Below are 18,398 nucleotides of genomic sequence, written 5' to 3'. Positions count from 1 at the left end.
CACAGCACATGGAAAAAACAGCAGCTAGTGCAAGACAGGTGACGGGGACATGCAGTCCCCTCAAGGGCTTGGCTCCTGGACCCGGCAAGGCAGTGAAAGGACAGGGAGCTTGTGGAGAGAAAGCACACGGGTGCACCCGTCTACTCTGCGGACAGAGCTGTGTTCACACGCTGTGCGAGCAAGGCCACCGAGCCACGAACCCCGGGGGCAGGGCTGGCACGGGGGTTGTAAGGCGCTGCCTGCGGCTGTGATGTCAGCCTCTGTCTCCGGGAGCCGAGGGGCCACCGGCCGCCACGGCCTCGCCGAGACCCTGTGCCAAGAACACACGCACTTCCTGTGGGCTCCCCGGGGCCCCACGCAGGAGCATGGAGGGGATACGAAGGCAGGCACATCCCCGAGAGACCCAGCATTCTTAAGCCAGCCAAGCATGCCTGGGGGCCTTCCTGGGGCCGGGCCGAAGCTTCCCCTTGCTGTCCCCAACCCCTTCACTTGGAATCAGGCCTGCAGGGGCACCGCACGGCTCCCCCGGCTTCCCCCCCGCTCCCACCCCATCCCTGCTGTCACAGGCGTTTCCCCCAACAGGATCCCGGCTCTGGTGGCTTCTGGAATGGCACAGAATGTCTCAGCCCAGACTCTGCTGGCTCCCTGAGGGGCCAGAGGGGGAGGGGTTGAAAAGGTCCCAGCCTTCCCATTCACCAGCTTTGTGTCCTGGACCTCTCAGGGCCTCACTTTCTCGAGAAAAGGGAGACGCTGGACCAGATGTCCTCCAAGAGCCTGCCAGCCGTCAACAATACAAGACCTCCACGCCGGTTCCCGGCCTGGGGCCCGGGCCGTGCCTGCAGCACTGAGGGACGCGTGGAACCAAGGCCAGGAGGGGCTCCCGCCAGAGTCCGTGGCCGCTCCTCACTTCCCCCTCGCACCCAGCTTGTGCGGTCCTGGCCACACTGCACCATCTCCAACGTCTGGAGGGCATTGGCACCTGTCGGGGTTGAGCCTCTGTGCCCTGGGACTCTAGGACCCGGCCAGGCTGCCCTTGTCTTAGAAAACGTGTTTGCAGCTGGGGACTCATGCGAAGTCGTGAAAATAAGACCGGCTCTGAAATGTGCAATGATCTCCTCCAGAGGAGCCGATGAAATCGAGCCACCTCCTATCTGGTTTCCACACGTATCAGAAAGAAATGTGCTCCGCTGCAAGTTAGCGGTGGGGAGCAACCTGGAGGTGCTTAAACAAATAGAGTTTTTATAAAAAGTCGCATCATGAGAATCCGGAGGTAGACGGTCGCTGTCTGGGGTTTAACAGGTCAATGCCCTCATCACCAAAGTCTCTGCAGTTTTCCAGAGCTTCGCCTCGCTGATGCAAGATGGCTGCCGTGGCACCAGCCATCCCATCCTGCTCTCTGGTGGCCGCTCTCTGGAGAGCTGGTGTGGGGGGCGGAAATGGGGGAAAGGGTCTGTGCGGTAACCACGCCTACGAACAATGGTGCTCTGCCCCCGCGGTCCCAAGACACAAGCAGGGCGACATGAGCCGTCAGTGTTAAAACGAGCTACTGGGTGGGGGTGGGGGCAGAGGAGGCAAGACGGCGTGTCTGTTGTAAGAAGCTCCCCAGCTTCGGTGAGGTTAGAATGTGGGGGGCGCCTGGGGGAGCGTCCGACTTCAGCTCAGGTCACGATCTCGCGGTTCGTGGGTTTGCGCCCCGCGTCGGGCCCTGTGCCGACAGCTCGGAGCCTGGAGCCCGCTTCGGATTCTGTGCCTCCCTCTCTCTCTGCCCCTCCCCGGCTCACACTCGGTCTCTCTCTCAAAAATAAATAAACGTTACAAAAAAAAAACTTTAGAATGTAAAAAGTATGCGGAATCCAACGTGAGAACAGGCCAGTCACAGCAGATTTCACCTGAGGGAGCGCCCGGGGCACACAGGGGTCCGCAAGGGCCGGGGTGTGGGTCCCCGCGCAGCCACCTGGGCTGGACCCCACCACAGCCACACCAGCTGTGACACACCAGCCCTCGCCCCAGGGGTAGTGCCCAGGGCTCCCCCCACGGCAGCCGTTGAGCCCTCACCCCTGTCCTTGCAGGGAAGCATGTCACGGCAAGAGACCGGGGTCCTTGCGGGGCCCCGGACCCGTACACCTGCCCCTCTGTAACAGGCCGCCCCCCCCCCGCCCCCCCCGTGGTAAATAGAAAGCTGGCGGGTGCCACGGACGCAGCCCGACCAAAGGGCAGGAGTGGCTGCAGGGGCAGAGGCTCCCCTCGAAGTCCACCCGGAGGCTTGAAGCCGCGGGAGCAGACGCCCTGCTGGCCGAGGGGCCGGCACTGCCCCCGAGGACGGGCAGCCCCGAGGCCGTGTCCCAGAGAGCGTTCGGAGCAGTCCTCCTGGCCACCTAGGCGGAGAGGGGCCAAGGATGGGGCGACAGACAGAGCCGGGGAGAGGCCCCACACCCTCCACTCCGGAAACGGAGGCCAGCGATAATGACGGCCAAAACGTTGCCGGCATTTCTGGAATCTTCCTGCTGTTCCACACGGACTGTAATCTGCTTTCAACGTGTGCTTCTCCGGCACCGAGACTGCCGGCTGCCCAGGACGAGCACCCAGCCTGGGGGAGAAGAGGTGCTCCCGGCATCAGCTCTGGGGGCCGAACAGCACAGAGCCCTCCATGGAGGGCCTCGCCGCCTTCAGCCCCGCGGCCCGCTAACTGCTAACGAGCACGGGGCTATCTGCGGAGATCTCCGGGGGAATCGGCAGCTCTCCAGTTAGCATAAGGAACACCAGAAAGGACTCTCCTGGCTGAACTGATGGAGTTGAAGACACGTGGGTGGGCTACATTCTGGAGCTGGTGCCCGCCCTGCGCTGGGCACAGAGCCGAGGAGGGCGTCCAGCAAGGCCCGGCCCCCCCGGGTCTGCATCCCGCACCGTCAGGGGTCCTGGGGGCTGGTGCCCCTGCCTCCGGAAGCCCCGTGCTGGCCGGAGCACCCACGGGGCACACTGCTAGGATCCCCGGGGCCACCGACAGGCCACGGCTGTCTCCTGTCTGCTCATCGACACAGGCTGATTTCCTAAACACCTCTGGTCAGACCGTGAGGTTGTGCGGGACTCTAAGCCTTAGCCGCCTGGAAGTCTGGGGCCACGGTCACCCTGAGAGCTGTGCCTGACCCGGCCGGCCAGAGGACACGCAGATGGCCCCGGCCTCCCGGAGCCGATGCCCACGCCCCCGCCTCCTCCTTCCCATCTGGTGCTCTCCGGTGTCTGGCCGCAGCCGGCCTCCACGCCCTGGTACGGCATGTGTCCTTACCCTAGAGAGTCTCCAGGACCGTGCAATGCGTTGGTCACTTGGCCCACTGGCCGTAGCTCACGGACTCACACACCACATGTCGCCATCTGGCCCCAGGCTGGCCCTCCAAGGCCGCTGATTATCCCGTTGGCTCGGAGATCGCTCTTCCTGTTTGGGCCTGCGAAGGTACGGTCTTGGAGGCCGGCTGGCCTGTGCACGGCCTGCAGAAAGCCCAGCGCCTCCCCCCGGTGCCCCCGAACGTCCCGAGTCAGGAGGCCAGGCCCAGGGGCTCTGCCCAGGGCAGGAGGGCCTGGAGACAGCCGGCCCACACTGACAGCTGCAGCTTTAAGACGGTCTCTGCCCTCGCCAGCCAGGCGTCGGATTGTCCCTAAGCGTGAGAACCCCAAACCACCCTGGGCTTCCTTGTGGGGACTTAGGAGTTAGAGGCAAGAGCACAGGCACAGGCCCCCCACAGGTTCCCTGTCTCTGCCCCCCAGCTCCCACCCCAGGGCGCTTATATCTGCTGCCGTATCTGCCCCAGCCGCCTGCGTGTGGAAGGGGTGGGGGGACAGACCCCAGAGTGCCCCAAGTAGAGACCAGAATGTGGTCAGGGCAGAGGGTTGGAAAGAGGGGCCAGGGCCCGACTTGGGAACCCACCTGGCCTGTAGGGGGCAGGGACCTCCATGCATGGACCCAGCCAGGGCCCCACCCTCCAGTTCTAGAAGGGAGGGGCGGCTGTGACAGCTCTTGGGGACACGGAGGCCTGGGAGTCCCCGTCCTGTGTTAGGGGAAGTCACTGGGAAGGACGATCTGAATGGAGAGTTCGGGACGGTCCCACTGGGCAAGGCAGTAAACATACACTTGGACCCCGGGGTCCCTAACCTGCTGTTGAGGGACCGGGGGGCCTGGGGGTGTGTCTGAGAACGCCCCCACCCCCGGCCTCCCAAGAAACAAGCCACGGGCTCCCGGCCTGTATCCCCGAACCCACCCCCAGGGTCCACACACTCAGACGAGCCCTAGATGGGCACAGCTGGGAGCAGGGCGGAAGAGGAAGGGGGCCTTGGCTGGGACCGGGGTGCCGGGAGCCCCGGAGGCCCAAGGCGCCCCGCCCTCACCAGGGTGGTCTCCGAATATGGTAACATCGGCAGACAATGTCACTGCCACTCTAGCAGGGTGCCAGGGGCAGGGGCAGGTGGGGTGGCCCTAAGGAACACCGAATTGTGCCCCTGCCCCAGGGTGGCCCAGGAGCCTTGGGCGTGAGCAGGACCCCAGAGTGGGCTCTCTTGGGGCCAGAATGGAACTGGTAACTCTGTGTTCCATCAGCTGGGGTCGGTGAGGGGCCTGGGTCTGCCCTGGCAAAGCCCCACAGGCTGGGCGGCTTGAACAATGGAATTTTCTGTCACCCGGGCCGGAGGCAGGAAGTGGAGATCGGGGTGAGGGCAGGGCTGGTCCCTTCCGAGGGCCCTGCTCCAGGCCCTCCGGCTTCTGGAAGCCCCACAGGTCCTTTGCAGGCGGCCGTGTTCTCCCTGTCTTCACAACACCTTCCCTCTGTGTGTGTCTCAGTGTCCGAATGTCCCCATTTTATAGGGACATCAGATTGGATTAGGGCCACCCTAATGGCTTCATCTTGACCTGGCCATCTGCAAAGATCTTATTTCCAACTAAGGTCCCGTTCACGGGTACTGGGGGTTAGCACTCCTGCATCCTGGGGGGCACACAATTCAGCCCATCAGCTGGGGGAGGCGGGGGAGGCTGCGAGCCCACCTGCGGATGGGGACGGAGGTCGCCTGGGCTGTGGCCGGCCCCTCCCCCCAGCCACGCGCAAACATAAACCTGCATCTCGTTTTACGAGCTGGAAATCTAATAGCAAACCCTCCTGCTACTTAAATTTCTACATTAGGACCTGGGAGCGTGAGCATTTTCCCCTCCTCCACCCCCCCCACTCTCTCCACCCCCCCCCCCACTCCCTCCACCGCCGTTTTATGCTGAGTTGATTCAAGTGGGCACGTTGCCAGGGTGAACATTAACCGTGAGGCTCTTTCCCCGCCTTGGGAATATGCATAATAATTTTATATCTTCTCCATCTGGCCAAACACAGCCTCGAACGTTCTGATGATGAGCCAGGGGGCATATTCTCGGTTTCCTCCGGTGGTATAGAGTTTTCTAGAACCGGAGAGGGGAGACACTGAAAACATTGTGGGGCCAGCGCTCCCTTGGACGTATTTTATTGTTTTAATATATAAATAGGTTCTTTTAAAAAGGGAGCCACATATCTCATGGTGTGCCCCTTTTATGTGCAGAAGCTCCAATTACTTGATATTTTGTAAGCGCCTGAAAAACTATTTTTCTAATTCCTCCCAAGGCCCATCGTGAGAAAGCTTATTATAACCGCGGGGCGTTCCCCCCAGGATTTGGCCGCTGCCGCGCCGAGGGCGACGATGGTGTTCACGGCTCCTTTCAGGGATGGGCCCTGTGGGCTCAGAGGTGACGTGTCACTAGCAATGTCCGTCTGGATCTGCATCGTTGAAGCACCTCCAGTGGTTGAAGGCTGTGGAGAGCGAGGACAATCGTACCACTTTGCCACGGTCAGGACAGTCGCGTCATCGCCCCAGTGAGTCACACTGCCCAGCACAGAGCAGAGAAAGGCGTGACCCCCCCCCCCACCCCGCCCCGTCCGCATGCAGAGAGATGATCCCAGGGGTACAGGGAGGGGAGAGCCCACGGAGCAGGCCGAGCCATCTGGAAACCTCTGGCTGCAGACAAATGGCTGAGGGCAATGGTCCCTCCCTGCTCCCCATTCTTTTTGTCACCTCCTGAGGCCCGGTGTCTGTCCTTTATGGCCCTCTCCCAGCTCTGGACAGTCCTTGGCCGTTAAATGTCTCAAGAATGCCAGGGAATAATCTTGCTCCCGGGCAAAACGCTCCCTCCATCTGGGGTTTATTAGAAAGAGGTCTGAAACTTTACAGAGGGGTACGGGGGGGAGAGTCTGTCCCAAGGGGAGCCGGCCTCGGGAACTCTGACACTGGAGGAGACGCAGGGCCGGAGGCTGGGGGCAGGCGTTAGCGTGGGTGGGCAGGCTAACTCGGGGTCGGAAAACAACCCCCCTCCTCTGCTTCCCGATTCCGCGCCTGGTACAGCTCGACCTCAGCTCAGCAAACAAACGCTAAGCTAATGATTGCCTAGTACTTGCTGGCTGCCAAATTCTAGGAGGGATGAAGGGAAGGAAAGCTGTGGCCCGTGCACTTGGGGAGCCTGCAGTGTAGACTTAGCAGAGGTGGAATCTGAGCTGGTTATGTCAGAACAGGACAGCGCCATTAAACGTCAGGCTCTGAGATCCTTGAGGCAACCGCGAGGGTGGGGCGTAGAATCACCCCCAACGTCCTTCACATCCTTCTGCCTCAGTGACAAGAACCCCAGCTTTTAGCTAGATTCATTGCACGCGGATAAAAGGCTACAACCCCACACAACATAGTGACTAAGTAAGGAATGTCTTCTTGGCTGGAATGCGGAGGTGATGGATGTCCCCCAACAGCCATTTTGGACCACGAGGTGTCACGATCAGGACAAAGGAGCAGCCGTGTGGAAAAAGTCTGACTCCCAACTCTTATCTGAGCACGTTGTAATAGAAAGCCCTCAACCTAGCTGGATGTACTCCCCATCCTGTCTTGTGGCCATGTGCCTAAAGTTTGGCCAACAAATCTTAAGCAGCTGTCTTATATATGCAGCTTTCAGAAAGCATCCTTACACAGCAGGGCCATGCCCTCTGCTACGACCTGAACTGTGTCCCCCTCCTGAAATTCACATGTTGGAGCCCTGACCCCCCGCGAGATGGGATTTGGAGGTGGGGGCTTGGGGAAGTATCTGGGTTTAGATGAGGTCATGAGTGCGAGCCCCGGGATGGGATCATTGTCCATATAGGAGGAAGGGACTGGTTCTCTCTGTGCCGCGTGAGGACACAGTGAGCAGGCGGCCGTCTCCAAGTCCGGTGGGGAGGCCTCACCAGAACCCCACCGTGCGGCACCCTGATCGTGGCCCTGCCGCCTCCAGAAGCGTGAAAAATAAACGTCCGTTGTTTCAGGCACGCTGTCTGACCGAGGCTCGGTTCATCCCTCCGCCGGCTGGGACGCCCAAGCGGCTGGCCCGTGAGGGAGCGCGCTGCCCACGGAGCCGTTAAGGAACCAGATGCTGTTCTGCCTGGGCCAGATCGCCCCCTTCGATTATCTCGGATTTGCGATGTATTCTGAGACAGAACATACGTACGAACCCTGAACGTTGATACGGCCTTTGCTCTGGTTTTCTAATGAAAACAAACCAAAACCAAAAAACCTGAGTAATAATTTTGCCTGAGAATTCTCACTCCACAGGCTGATAAACACCTTCTGTGTTCTCACCTTCCCAGATCAGGTGGGTGTTTCCTGAGGCAAATGAGGTCCAGCCCCTCGGGTGGGTATTCTCCGGCCCCGTGCGCGCCGCACAGCCTGCCCTGGTCGCACGGCGCCTTCTTTACGTGACAAGATCTCAGCTGATCTTATAAAGAGCAAAGAGAATTTGGACACATTTTTAGAACAACTCTGCTCAAGACTCTCTTCCTCCCAGATAGCCTCTCCCCGATGCACCCTGCACGCCCCGATTTCCTGCCCCTCTGCCCCCAGGCTCCAGGGTGTGACCCTCCACCCTGCAGGGCCGCCCCCTCCCCACCTGCACTGCGTCCCCTCAGCAAGGAGATTTCCACCCAGATGGTCCAACTCGGGAGCCGTAAGGAGAACCCCCAGAGGCCGCGGCTGCAGGAAGAGACACCACGCTGGGGTCACAGGGACTCAGGCCCAGGGACCCTGGGGACCATTGCCGTGACAGCCTTCCCCCCACACCCGGACCTCCGGCAGGTCGCCCCTCGAGGAACCACCCTGCGAGGGGGCCTGAGTGACGGGGTCTGAGAATGACCCCCGGCAAGACGTACAGCAGGTGGAATGAAGAAAACCAAAAGTCCCGCCCAGTTTCCCTCAGAGAAAGACCAGGACGGGAGGAAGCCGCCCTCCATCCACCAGGTCACACACAACCAGAGGGCAGAGTGATGGGGTCCTTTGTAGCCCCTCAGCCGTGAGCACCGTGTCCGGGGCGGGGACAGGCTCAGCCTCAGCCAGGGCCCGGAGCAGAGCGGTCCCCCAGGCCGAGGCAGACCCCGGGCAGCGGGCTGCGGGCTCCCACCCCCGTCCTCTCTGGGAGGTGCCGTGTCCTCTGACAGTCCCTGCCCCACCCTGACCTCCCTCACCGGGGCGCTACCACGGGAGTCAGGTTCCCTGATGGGGCCTATGCGGCCCCTCCCCGTCACCCGCCAGCCCGGCTCCCAGGTCTCCCCGAGGGCAAGAGTCCAGCACAGATTAGCTCGGTGCAGCCTGCCTTTGCCCAAAACAGCGTGCCCCGTAGGATCGCCCGATTCTGTTAGCGCCGGGTCCCCATCAGGACCGGCCCTGTCCTGTTCCTCGGAGTACCTGACCCCCTTAGGACGTCCCATCACCGTTAGCACACGGCCAGCATCAGGACCAGCTCTGTCCTGTTACTATCAGGACGCGGCCCTATTGCTCAGTGTGGCACCGCTGGCTGGTCTGTCAATCCCCGGGCAGGAAAGGGCGCCTGCTCGTTGCCAAGCAGGGCTGGGGTCAGCAGGAGAACTGGGGGCACGGTGACCTGTCACCTCCTTAGTGTCAGCCCGCCCCCGCGGGTAAGATCCCCTCCACCTGCCTTCTGTCTTTTGCGGGAAAGAGAGGAACGCGGAATCACAGCTGATGGAAGGGACATCTCAGAAATGGGCCTCTGTGTCAGAGGAGGATGAAGGAAAGGGGGAGAGAGGGACCACCGTGGGGCCACGTGTCTTTGGGGGAGGGGCCCGACCTCCCACCTGCAGCCGCCGTCCTCCGGGCCTCGGGGAGACCCGCTGCTCTGGCCTTGCAACGCCCCCACACACACACACAAGTGACAAGGGCCCAGGTTCCCTCTGGCGGGAAGGCTCACCCAGGAGGGACACACATTCCTCGCAAAGTCAAAGGAGCCTGGCGGATTCCTCCGGAAGGGCTTGTCTTTTGACAGGCTTCGCACCCTCTCCCCCGAGGTCTTTGTCACCAGCCCTGATGCCCCCCTGTTCAGATTAGATCACGGTTTCCCGTCCAACACTGTGAACATCTGGGGCCAGAGAATTTTTTGTCGGGGGCCGAAGCTGAGCCCTCCCGACCTCTGCCATTAGATGCAGCCCCCCGAAGTTGTGACAGCCAAAATGTCCCCAGACAAGGCTAAGCGTCCCCCGTGTCCAAACCACACGGCGTCCTGGCTGAGGAGACCCGAAGTCTGCCGGCTCTGGGATGGGACTCCGGAGGGGCTTGTGCATAAGAGCAACTTAGGGAGAAGCCCGGGGGAGGGGCAGAGTCACAGGAGTGTGGGTTTGTCCTGGGGCAAACGGGAGCCCTGGAAGAGCGTCAGAACCGAAGGCCACACCAGAAACCCCCTCCATGGGGAAGTGGTCTGAATGACTCTCGAAACATTTGCATGGGACAGTTTGCATTTGACTGACCCAACCTTTCGGAACATGCAAACTCGCGGGGTCTTATGGGTAAAAGAAATGCTTTGTGGGGCGAAGCTGGAGCCGGGGGAGTTGGGTCCAGGGCCAGAACAGGACTAGGCTGTTCCTAGAGCCACCTGGGAAGGAAGAGGGTGCCTGTCCCACCTGCTCACCCCAGATTCCCACCGGCCGCTTCCTAACCTGGCGGCATCGGCCTGCGTGTGAGTGTGTGTGTGCGTGTGTGTGCATAGCTGGAGGTCAGCTAGAATAAGAGGTGACTGAGTTAACCTAAGATGGAGAAGTATTTGAATTAGTGAAGAATATTTGCATTGTTAAAAACGGAAGATGTAATTCAAATAGAGATCGACTTGGAAAGACATACCTCCCTGCAGGGTAATGGGAGAGGGTGACCAGGCCAGGAGTTTGCGGGGTGATGGGAGAGGATGACCAGGCCGGGGGTTCGCGGGCTGATGGGAGAGGGCGACCAGGCCGGGGGTTCGTGGGCTGATGGGAGAGGGCGACCAGGCCGGGGGTTCGCGGGCTGATGGGAGAGGGTGACCAGGCCGGGGGTTCGCGGGCTGATGGGAGAGGGTGACCAGGCCGGGGGTTCGTGGGCTGATGGGAGAGGGTGACCAGGCCGGGGGTTCGCGGGATGATGGGAGGAGGGCGACCAGGCCGGGGGTTCGCGGGCTGATGGGAGAGGGCGACCAGGCCGGGGGTTCGCGGGGTGATGGGAGAGGGCGACCAGGCCGGGGGTTCGCGGGGTGATGGGAGAGGGCGACCAGGCCGGGGGTTCGTGGGCTGATGGGAGAGGGTGACCAGGCCGGGGGTTCGCGGGCTGATGGGAGAGGGCGACCAGGCCGGGGGTTCGCGGGGTGATGGGAGAGGGTGGCCAGGCCGGGGGTTCGCGGGCTGATGGGAGAGGGTGGCCAGGCCGGGGGTTCGTGGGCTGATGGGAGAGGGCGACCAGGCCGGGGGTTCGCGGGGTGATGGGAGAGGGCGACCAGGCCGGGGGTTCGCGGGTGATGGGAGAGGGGACCAGGCCGGGGGTTCGGGGGTGAGGGAGAGGGCGACCAGCGGGGGTTCGCGGGGTGATGGGAGAGGGCGACCAGGCGGGGGTTGCGGGCTGATGGGAGAGGGCGACCAGGCCGGGGGTTCGGGGTGATGGGAGAGGGGTGACAGGCCGGGGGTTCGCGGGCTGATGGGAGAGGGTGACCAGGCCGGGGGTTCGCGGGCTGATGGGAGAGGGTGACCAGGCCGGGGTTCGCGGGCTGATGGGAGAGGGCGACCAGGCCGGGGGTTCGCGGGCTGATGGGAGAGGGCGACCAGGCCGGGGGTTCGCGGGCTGATGGGAGAGGGCGACCAGGCCGGGGGTTCGCGGGCTGATGGGAGAGGGTGACCAGGCCGGGAGTTTGTGGGGTGATGGGAGAGGATGATCAGGCCGGGGGTTCGCGGGCTGATGGGAGAGGGCGACCAGGCCGGGGGTTCGCGGGCTGATGGGAGAGGGCGACCAGGCCGGGGGTTCGGGGTGATGGGAGGGCGACAGGCGGGGGTTCGCGGGGTGATGGGAGAGGGCGACCAGGCCGGGGGTAGGGGGGTGATGGGAGAGGGCGACCAGGCGGGGGTTCGCGGGGTGATGGGAGAGGGCGACCAGGCGGGGGTTCGCGGGTGAGGAGAGAGGGCGACCAGGCCGGGGGTTCGCGGGCTGATGGGAGAGGGCGACCAGGCCGGGTTTCGCGGGCTGATGGGAGAGGGCGACCAGGCCGGGGGTTCGCGGGCTGATGGGAGAGGGCGACCAGGCCGGGGGTTCGCGGGGTGATGGGAGAGGGCGACCAGGCCGGGGGTTCGCGGGCTGATGGGAGAGGGCGACCAGGCCGGGGGTTCAGCGGCGGCTGATGGGAGAGGGCTGACCAGGCCTGGGTTCGGCGGTGATGGGAGAGGGTGGCCAGGCCGGGGGTTCGCGGGCTGATGGGAGAGGGCTGGCCAGGCCGGGGGTTCGCGGGCTGATGGGATGAGGGCGACCAGGCGGGGGTTCGCGGGTGATGGGAGAGGGCGACAGGCCGGGGGTTCGCGGGGTGATGGGAGAGGGCGGACCAGGCCGGGGGTTCGCGGGTGATGCGGAGAGGTCGACCAGGCCGGGGGTTCGCGGGTGATGGGACGAGGGCGACCAGGCCGGGGGTTCGCGGGTGAGGGAGAGGGTGACCAGGCCGGGGGTTCGCGGGCTGATGATGGAGGAGGGCGACCAGGCCGGGTTTCGCGGGCTGATGGGAGAGGGTGACCAGGCCGGAGGTTCGCGGGGTGATGGGAGAGGGCGACCAGGCCGGGGGCTCGCGGGCTGATGGGAGAGGGCGACCAGGCCGGGGGTTCGCGGGGTGATGGGAGAGGGCGACCAGGCCGGGGGTTCGCGGGGTGATGGGAGAGGGTGACCAGGCCGGGGACTGGTGCTCCAGGGCACATGGCTGCCCCTTCCCGGTGCTAGTCTGTCCTGAGCCTGGCAGGGAAACCTCATGCCCCCGCCCCATGGGGAACAGCCAGCGACAGCCTGCCTGGAGGACGATGCGCAGGCCTCCGCAGCACCAGGAACTAATTCTCACTACCCATTTTGATCCTAAGACGCGGTGATTCTAAGACGCGGTCTGAAATCCTGAAGACCGCCACGGAATCTTCCTTACCTCAGTTCCCAACTGCAGTGTGTTGAATGGTGGCCCCCAAAAGATATGACCACTCAGGACCTAGAAATGTGACCTCATTTAGAAAAAAGGTCTTTGCAGATGTCTCGATGAGGTTGTCCTGGATTAGGGTGGGCCGTAAACCCCACGAAGGCATCCTTACAAAAGAGAGGGGAGAGCACAGACGCACGGGGATGCCGTGGGCAGGCGGAGGCAGAGAGGGGAGCCAGGTAGCGCAAGCCCGGGACCGTCTGGAGCCCCGGGAGCCGGACGAGGCAGAAAAGGATCCTCCCGTAGAGCCCCAGAAGGAACATGGTCCTGCTGACACTTTGTGCCCTTCCAGCCCCCAGAACCGTGAGACAATACTGCGGTTGTTGAGTTCTGAGGTTTGAAGAGCTGTCGTTTGAAGCCCCCCAGTTGGTGGCGTTTAGTTGTGGCCCCCCCCCCAGGAAACTAACACGCCATCTCCAGAAGTGTTACCACTGCAGGTCCCCTGTGTCTCCAGGCAGCACACTGCAGGCCTGTTGTGCACCCCGCTTTGGGATTGGCAATTACTTGGGGTGATGGTTGCAGGTAAATTTGCCTTGTGCTTTTTAACAGCTGCCTCATGCCACTTCCACTGTCGGCACGGGTGACATTTATTTGACCGGCTCCTCCCGGCGGACATCGAGGCTATTTCCAGCCTTTGACTAGCGCACACACCGCAGCAATCGATATCCTCGCGCAAATGTTACTTAGGACGCCTGCGCATATATCTGCAGGGAAATCCCTCGAATGCAGCCGTGGAGTGTATGTAGGTAGCACAAATGTTGCCACAGTGCCCCCCAGAAGCCGTGCCTAGTCGCCCCCCGCCCGCAACCTGTATGAGCCCCTTTCTCCTACGGCATCTCTCACCGTGCGCTCCACACACGTCTGTCCTTGCCAACCTCACAGGTTTCCATGGCTTTCCTCTCCGTTTCCAACCCGTATTCCTTCTCTCTCCCTCCCTCTCCCTCTGTCTCCCCCTCCCCTCCCCTCCTCTCTCTCTCTTTCTCTCCCTCTGTCTCTCATTTTGTTGTTCAGTGCACCTGGGTATCCTTCATACGTGTAAGAGCCCTTGTATAACTTTTTTTGGTGAGCTGTTCCTTTTCCATTACTTTGTTGGTCTTTATCACACTGATTTATAGAACCTCTTTATATAGGAATACAGTTAGAGCTTTTCCTGAGATTTATGCTGCAGATTCTGGGTTTCATTTCTCACCAGTCTCCTGTCTTTGTTTATGGTGTTTTCATTTGGGCCAGGATTTTATTATTGTTGATCTTTATTGATTTTTTTACGTGGCTTCTGAGTTTGGGTTATCCGTTAGAAGACCTTCCCCAACCCAAAGCTATTCAAAGAAACTACAGTGTTCTCCCAGTACGTTGATGGTTTCGAATTTTACAACTAAACCTTTGCTGTATGTGTAACCTATGGGGGTTCAGGGAGTGAGGTAGGGATGTAATTTAATTGTTTCCAGAGAACTATGGAGTTGTCTCAGCAGGACCTGCCGAAAATCATACTTCAGACGGCTTCGGTAATCAATGTGGCGCCTCCCTTGTTCCAAGTGTTAATATCTGCATCTGAGTCTGTTTCTGGCTCCCGGGCTCGGTCCCATGGCCCCATCTATCGAGTTGGCCCAGGCTTCCAGTATTGTAACCGTATAAGCATGTCAGATAGCTGGTAAAGCTACTGGCCTGTGTTAAAAAACAAAACCCAGCTGAGTGAATTTTGGAGGTCTGGTTGGCTTTCTCCAGGGATCCCGAACCAGGCAGCACGCGGTGCAGCAGACAGAAAGCTCCAGCTCGCTGCACGCACGACAGACCGTCCTGTGCAGAAGGGAGCAGGGCGAGGAGGCTGCCCCGGGCAAAACATCTTAGTTGGGCGAGGTCACTCTCCTCCAGGGGACCGTGGGGATCTGCCACCGATGACCTCGCTCGTGCTGACCGGGTGACTCCTCGCGGACTCTGAGATCCCATTTCTGGGAGAGGTCAGAGCCGGAATCAGGTGAAGTCTCGGTTTGGTGACGTGGGGCCTAGCAGAAGTGACTCCATTTTGGAGACTGCTGTCTTCTTTTTGACACCTGACATACCCTTCTCTTCCAGAGTTTCCCCTAGCTACTCTTGCCTGTTTATTTTTCCATGTGAACTTTAAGATCAGCTTGGCTAGTTCTAAGGGAAAAAAACCCTCGGCATTGCCGTAAATTCATAGTCTAGTCTCAGAAAACTTGACCCCTTCATCCTACTGAGTCCTTCGAGCCCAGACCAGGTCTCCATTTCATTTCTATTCATTCATCCGTTGGAGAAAGCGTGTTGGAGAGCTTGCTACCCACAGCTGTCCACTTCCCCTTCGTTCATTACGGAGCACTTACCGGTGTCGCGGCATTGTGGACAGGGTATTTTCCCATTACGCAACGCCCCTCATTGCCGCTTGCATCAGAAGAAGGTTCTTGGTCCTCGTCAGTTTGACACAGGTCTCTAGGCTGAGTCCTTACTCTGCGTGGCAGTCTCCCAGCAGGTTCTCCGGGGCGCAGATCTGCCTCCGCCGCCTGCACTCAGCCCTTGTTCCTTGCGTACGAGAGTGCGGCCAGTCCCCCAGAACCGTGTTAAATAGCAGGGAAGATTCTGGCTTTCAACTGAGTGCTCCCAGGCTTTGTTCATTCGGCATAACTCAGGCACTTTGGTTGAGACCTGTTAAATATGCTTTTTCCATATCCTTATTACTCAGGCTTTAAAAAAAAAAAAGTATAGGGGCGCCTGGGTGGCGCAGTCGGTTAAGCGTCCGACTTCAGCCAGGTCACGATCTCGCGGTCCGGGAGTTCGAGCCCCGCGTCGGGCTCTGGGCTGACGGCTCGGAGCCTGGAGCCTGTTTCCGATTCTGTGTCTCCCTCTCTCTCTGCCCCTCCCCCGCCCCCGTTCATGCTCTGTCTCTCTCTGTCCCCAAAATAAATAAAAAACGTTGAAAAAAAAATTAAAAAAAAAAAAGTATAGATGCTGATTCTATCAAATCAGCTTGATTTGTGGAGGTCACCTCATGCTTTTTCTCTGTTGCTTTATGAACATGGAGATCTATTTTAAGAGGTTTCCTAATATCAGACCATGTTTACATCCCCAGGTCATGGCTGATTAGGTTTTACACATTTTCGTGTTGATGTTCATTCACGAAATGGGGGTGTGGTTTCCTCTCTGTGCCCATCTCGCTGGGTTTTGGTGTTACTCCTGTGTTGCCTTCATAAAAAGAATTTGGAAATTTGCTCCCTTGTCAATACTGTGCACCCATGGAAGTGGCACTGATGGCTGTGTGTTGCTTAAGGGTGTGGTGGAATCACCTGTGAAGCCGTCTGGGCCTGGAGCCATCTGTAGCTTTGTTAGTGTTCCAGCATTACGGTCCTAGGGGTCCACTGCTAAGATCAGTAGAATAGTGGGTGGGAAACTTGGTCGGAGCACACCCCATGAAGAATTTTTTAAACGATAGTGGGGTGCCCGGGTGGCTCAGTCAGCTAAGCATCTGACTTCAGCTTAGGTCATGATCTTATGGTTCATGAGCTCGAGCCCCACTCTGGGCTCCACTCGCTCTCTCCCTCTCTCTCTGCACCTTGCCCAGTCATGTTTCTCTCTCTCAAAAACCAATCGATCAATAAAATGAAAAATTAAATGATAGTAAAGCCAACTATTATTACCATGCACTGTCAATTCTAAGTGGTCAGAGAAAGAATACACTCCCTCTTGAGAGGACACCCCCTGGGTACAGCTTCACCGGGATTTCACAAGAGCACACTGTCCTCAGCAAGCCAACACAGACCCTGAGCCTCTGCCAGTGCCTGGAGCCTGGTCTGACAGCTGGTTTGGTGGGCATTTACATCCTATTAAATCATACTAATTTATTCGTCCGGAATGAGAAAATAGAGAACAAGAATTTTTTGTCATATTAGTTGTGAGACATTATTATAAAAATATTAAGGAAACTTTGTGAGGCACCCGGGTGGCTCAGTTGGTTAAGCATCTGACTTCGGCTCAGGTCACACTCTTGCAGTTCGTGGGTTCGAGCCCCTTGTCGAGCTTTGCACTGACAGCTTGGAGCCCGGAGCCTGCTCTGAGTTCTCTGTCTCCCTCTCTCTCTGGCCCTCCCCCATTCTCTCTTGCATGCGCTCTCGCTCTCTCTCAAAAATAAATGAACATTAAAAAAAATTTAAGGAAATGTTGAAACTCTAAATCTTCCAAAAATCAGGCATAGAAATTCCTCAAAAAATTCAACACAGAATTACAGTATGATCTATAGCAACTCCACTCTGGGCATAGACCCAAAAGAATTGAAAGCAGGGGCTTAAACACACAGATATCTGAACACCCGTGCTCATAGCAGCGTCGTTCACAATAGCCAAAGGGTGGAAACAACACACGTGCCCCTCCATGGATGAATGGGTAAACAGAATGTGGTCTGTCCACACAGCGGACTAACTTTCAGCCCTAAAAGGGAAGGACATCAGACCCCTGCTGCAGTGTGGATGAGCCCTGAGGACGTCACGCATGTGCCAGAGACACAGGGGTGGACAGTGTGTGGTTGCCCTGCTGGGGGAGTTGGGGGGGGGGGCAGAAAATGGGATGAAGGCCGCCGGGAGCTGGGGGAGGGGGAACCAGGTCTCAGGGTTTAATGGGGACAGAGTTTCAGCTTTACAAGATGAGCAGAGTCCTGGAAATAGGGGGATGTGGGGCTGCACAGGAGTGTGGATGCCCACTTAACCATAGTGACCACGACAGGGCGCCTGGCGGGCTCAGTCGGGTGAGTGTCTGACTCTTCATTTCAGCTCAGGTCACGATCTCGCCATTCGTGGGTTCGAGCCCCACGCTGGGTTCTGCACTGACAGTGTAGACCCTGCTTGGGACTCTCTCTCTCTCTCTCTCTCTCTCTCTCTCCCTGCCTCTCCCCATCTTGCGCTCTCACTCTCTCTCTCTCAAAATAAATACACATTTTTAAAAAATGGTCAAGATGGGAAACTTTGCATTATGTGTGTTTTACCACAAACAAACAAATAAATGAAGCAAGTTCTTTAACTTGTTAAACAAAAGAGTTATTGTCAGAAAAAAAAATTTAAAGGAGAGAAGAAAAAACCAAGGCACAAGCCCTGGCTGCTGGGTCTGCCGGCAGCAGTCCCGTCGGGGGCGCCGTGCCCGAGGCCCCCTCCTGCACACGCCCTCCATCGGGGTCCAACCCTAGAAAGTTCGGAGGAGCCCTAAAGCTCTAAGCCTGTGGCTACGCGTGGGATTTCCCAGCAAGCTGGTTTTACGCCCATTGCCGCTAAGCTGACCTCCTCTTTCCAGACATTTCCACCGACACAATCTTACCAGAAGCTTCGTCTTTGTTTCTTATTTCATAAACTCATGAGTTTAATTCCCGGATCTCCAGGGTCACTCTGAGAAGCTCTGAGAAGCGGGGTACTTTCGGCTCGGGGTGTAAGGACCCTCTTCGGGAAGAGGTGTGGCCGTTCTAGGGAATGTCCTCCCTAGCGGGGGGGGGGGTCACTCCTGGACAGTCCCTGGAAGGACCCACAGGGGAGCAGGAAGAAGTCTGCCTCGTTTCCCAGGAGGGGCCCTCACCCCCAGGCGGGCGGGAGGTCAGCACAGGCCCACGCACAGCTCACAGGGTCCCAGCGCTCGTCTGCCGTGTCCTCTCCCGCCCCCAGGAGTGAGATGGACCGTCTCCGTGCAGTGACAGGGTGGTCACACAGCTGTCCGAAGAGTTCACATGCTCCAGAAACAGCAGTCTTTCCGTTTCCTGCTGATTTTTTTTCTCGTGTCATGAACAGAGTTGACTCCCTGAAACAGCAGCTCAGAGATGAGGACAGAAAGGACGGGGGCAGGGGGGGTGGGCAGATGTAAACATTTCTAGGGGCTGTAAGGTCAC

General features: G+C 59.2%; 1 long non-coding RNA gene across 1 annotated transcript; it reads right to left on the bottom strand.

Annotated features, from left to right (window-relative positions):
- Positions 1–5,623: 5,623 nt before the first annotated feature.
- On the bottom strand, positions 5,624–18,361 carry LOC115523993. The gene is made up of 3 exons (XR_003971899.1): positions 17,840–18,361; positions 7,654–7,789; positions 5,624–7,559 (listed from the first exon to the last, which is right to left on the bottom strand). It is a non-coding gene; the product is annotated as an uncharacterized LOC115523993 (long non-coding RNA).
- Between the last annotated feature and the right edge of the window lie 37 nt (positions 18,362–18,398).

The sequence above is a fragment of the Lynx canadensis genome, chromosome C2 (genome assembly GCF_007474595.2).
Source record: "Lynx canadensis isolate LIC74 chromosome C2, mLynCan4.pri.v2, whole genome shotgun sequence".
In the NCBI taxonomy this organism is placed as follows: domain Eukaryota; kingdom Metazoa; phylum Chordata; class Mammalia; order Carnivora; family Felidae; genus Lynx; species Lynx canadensis.
This window is presented reverse-complemented; position numbering and strand designations above follow the sequence as displayed.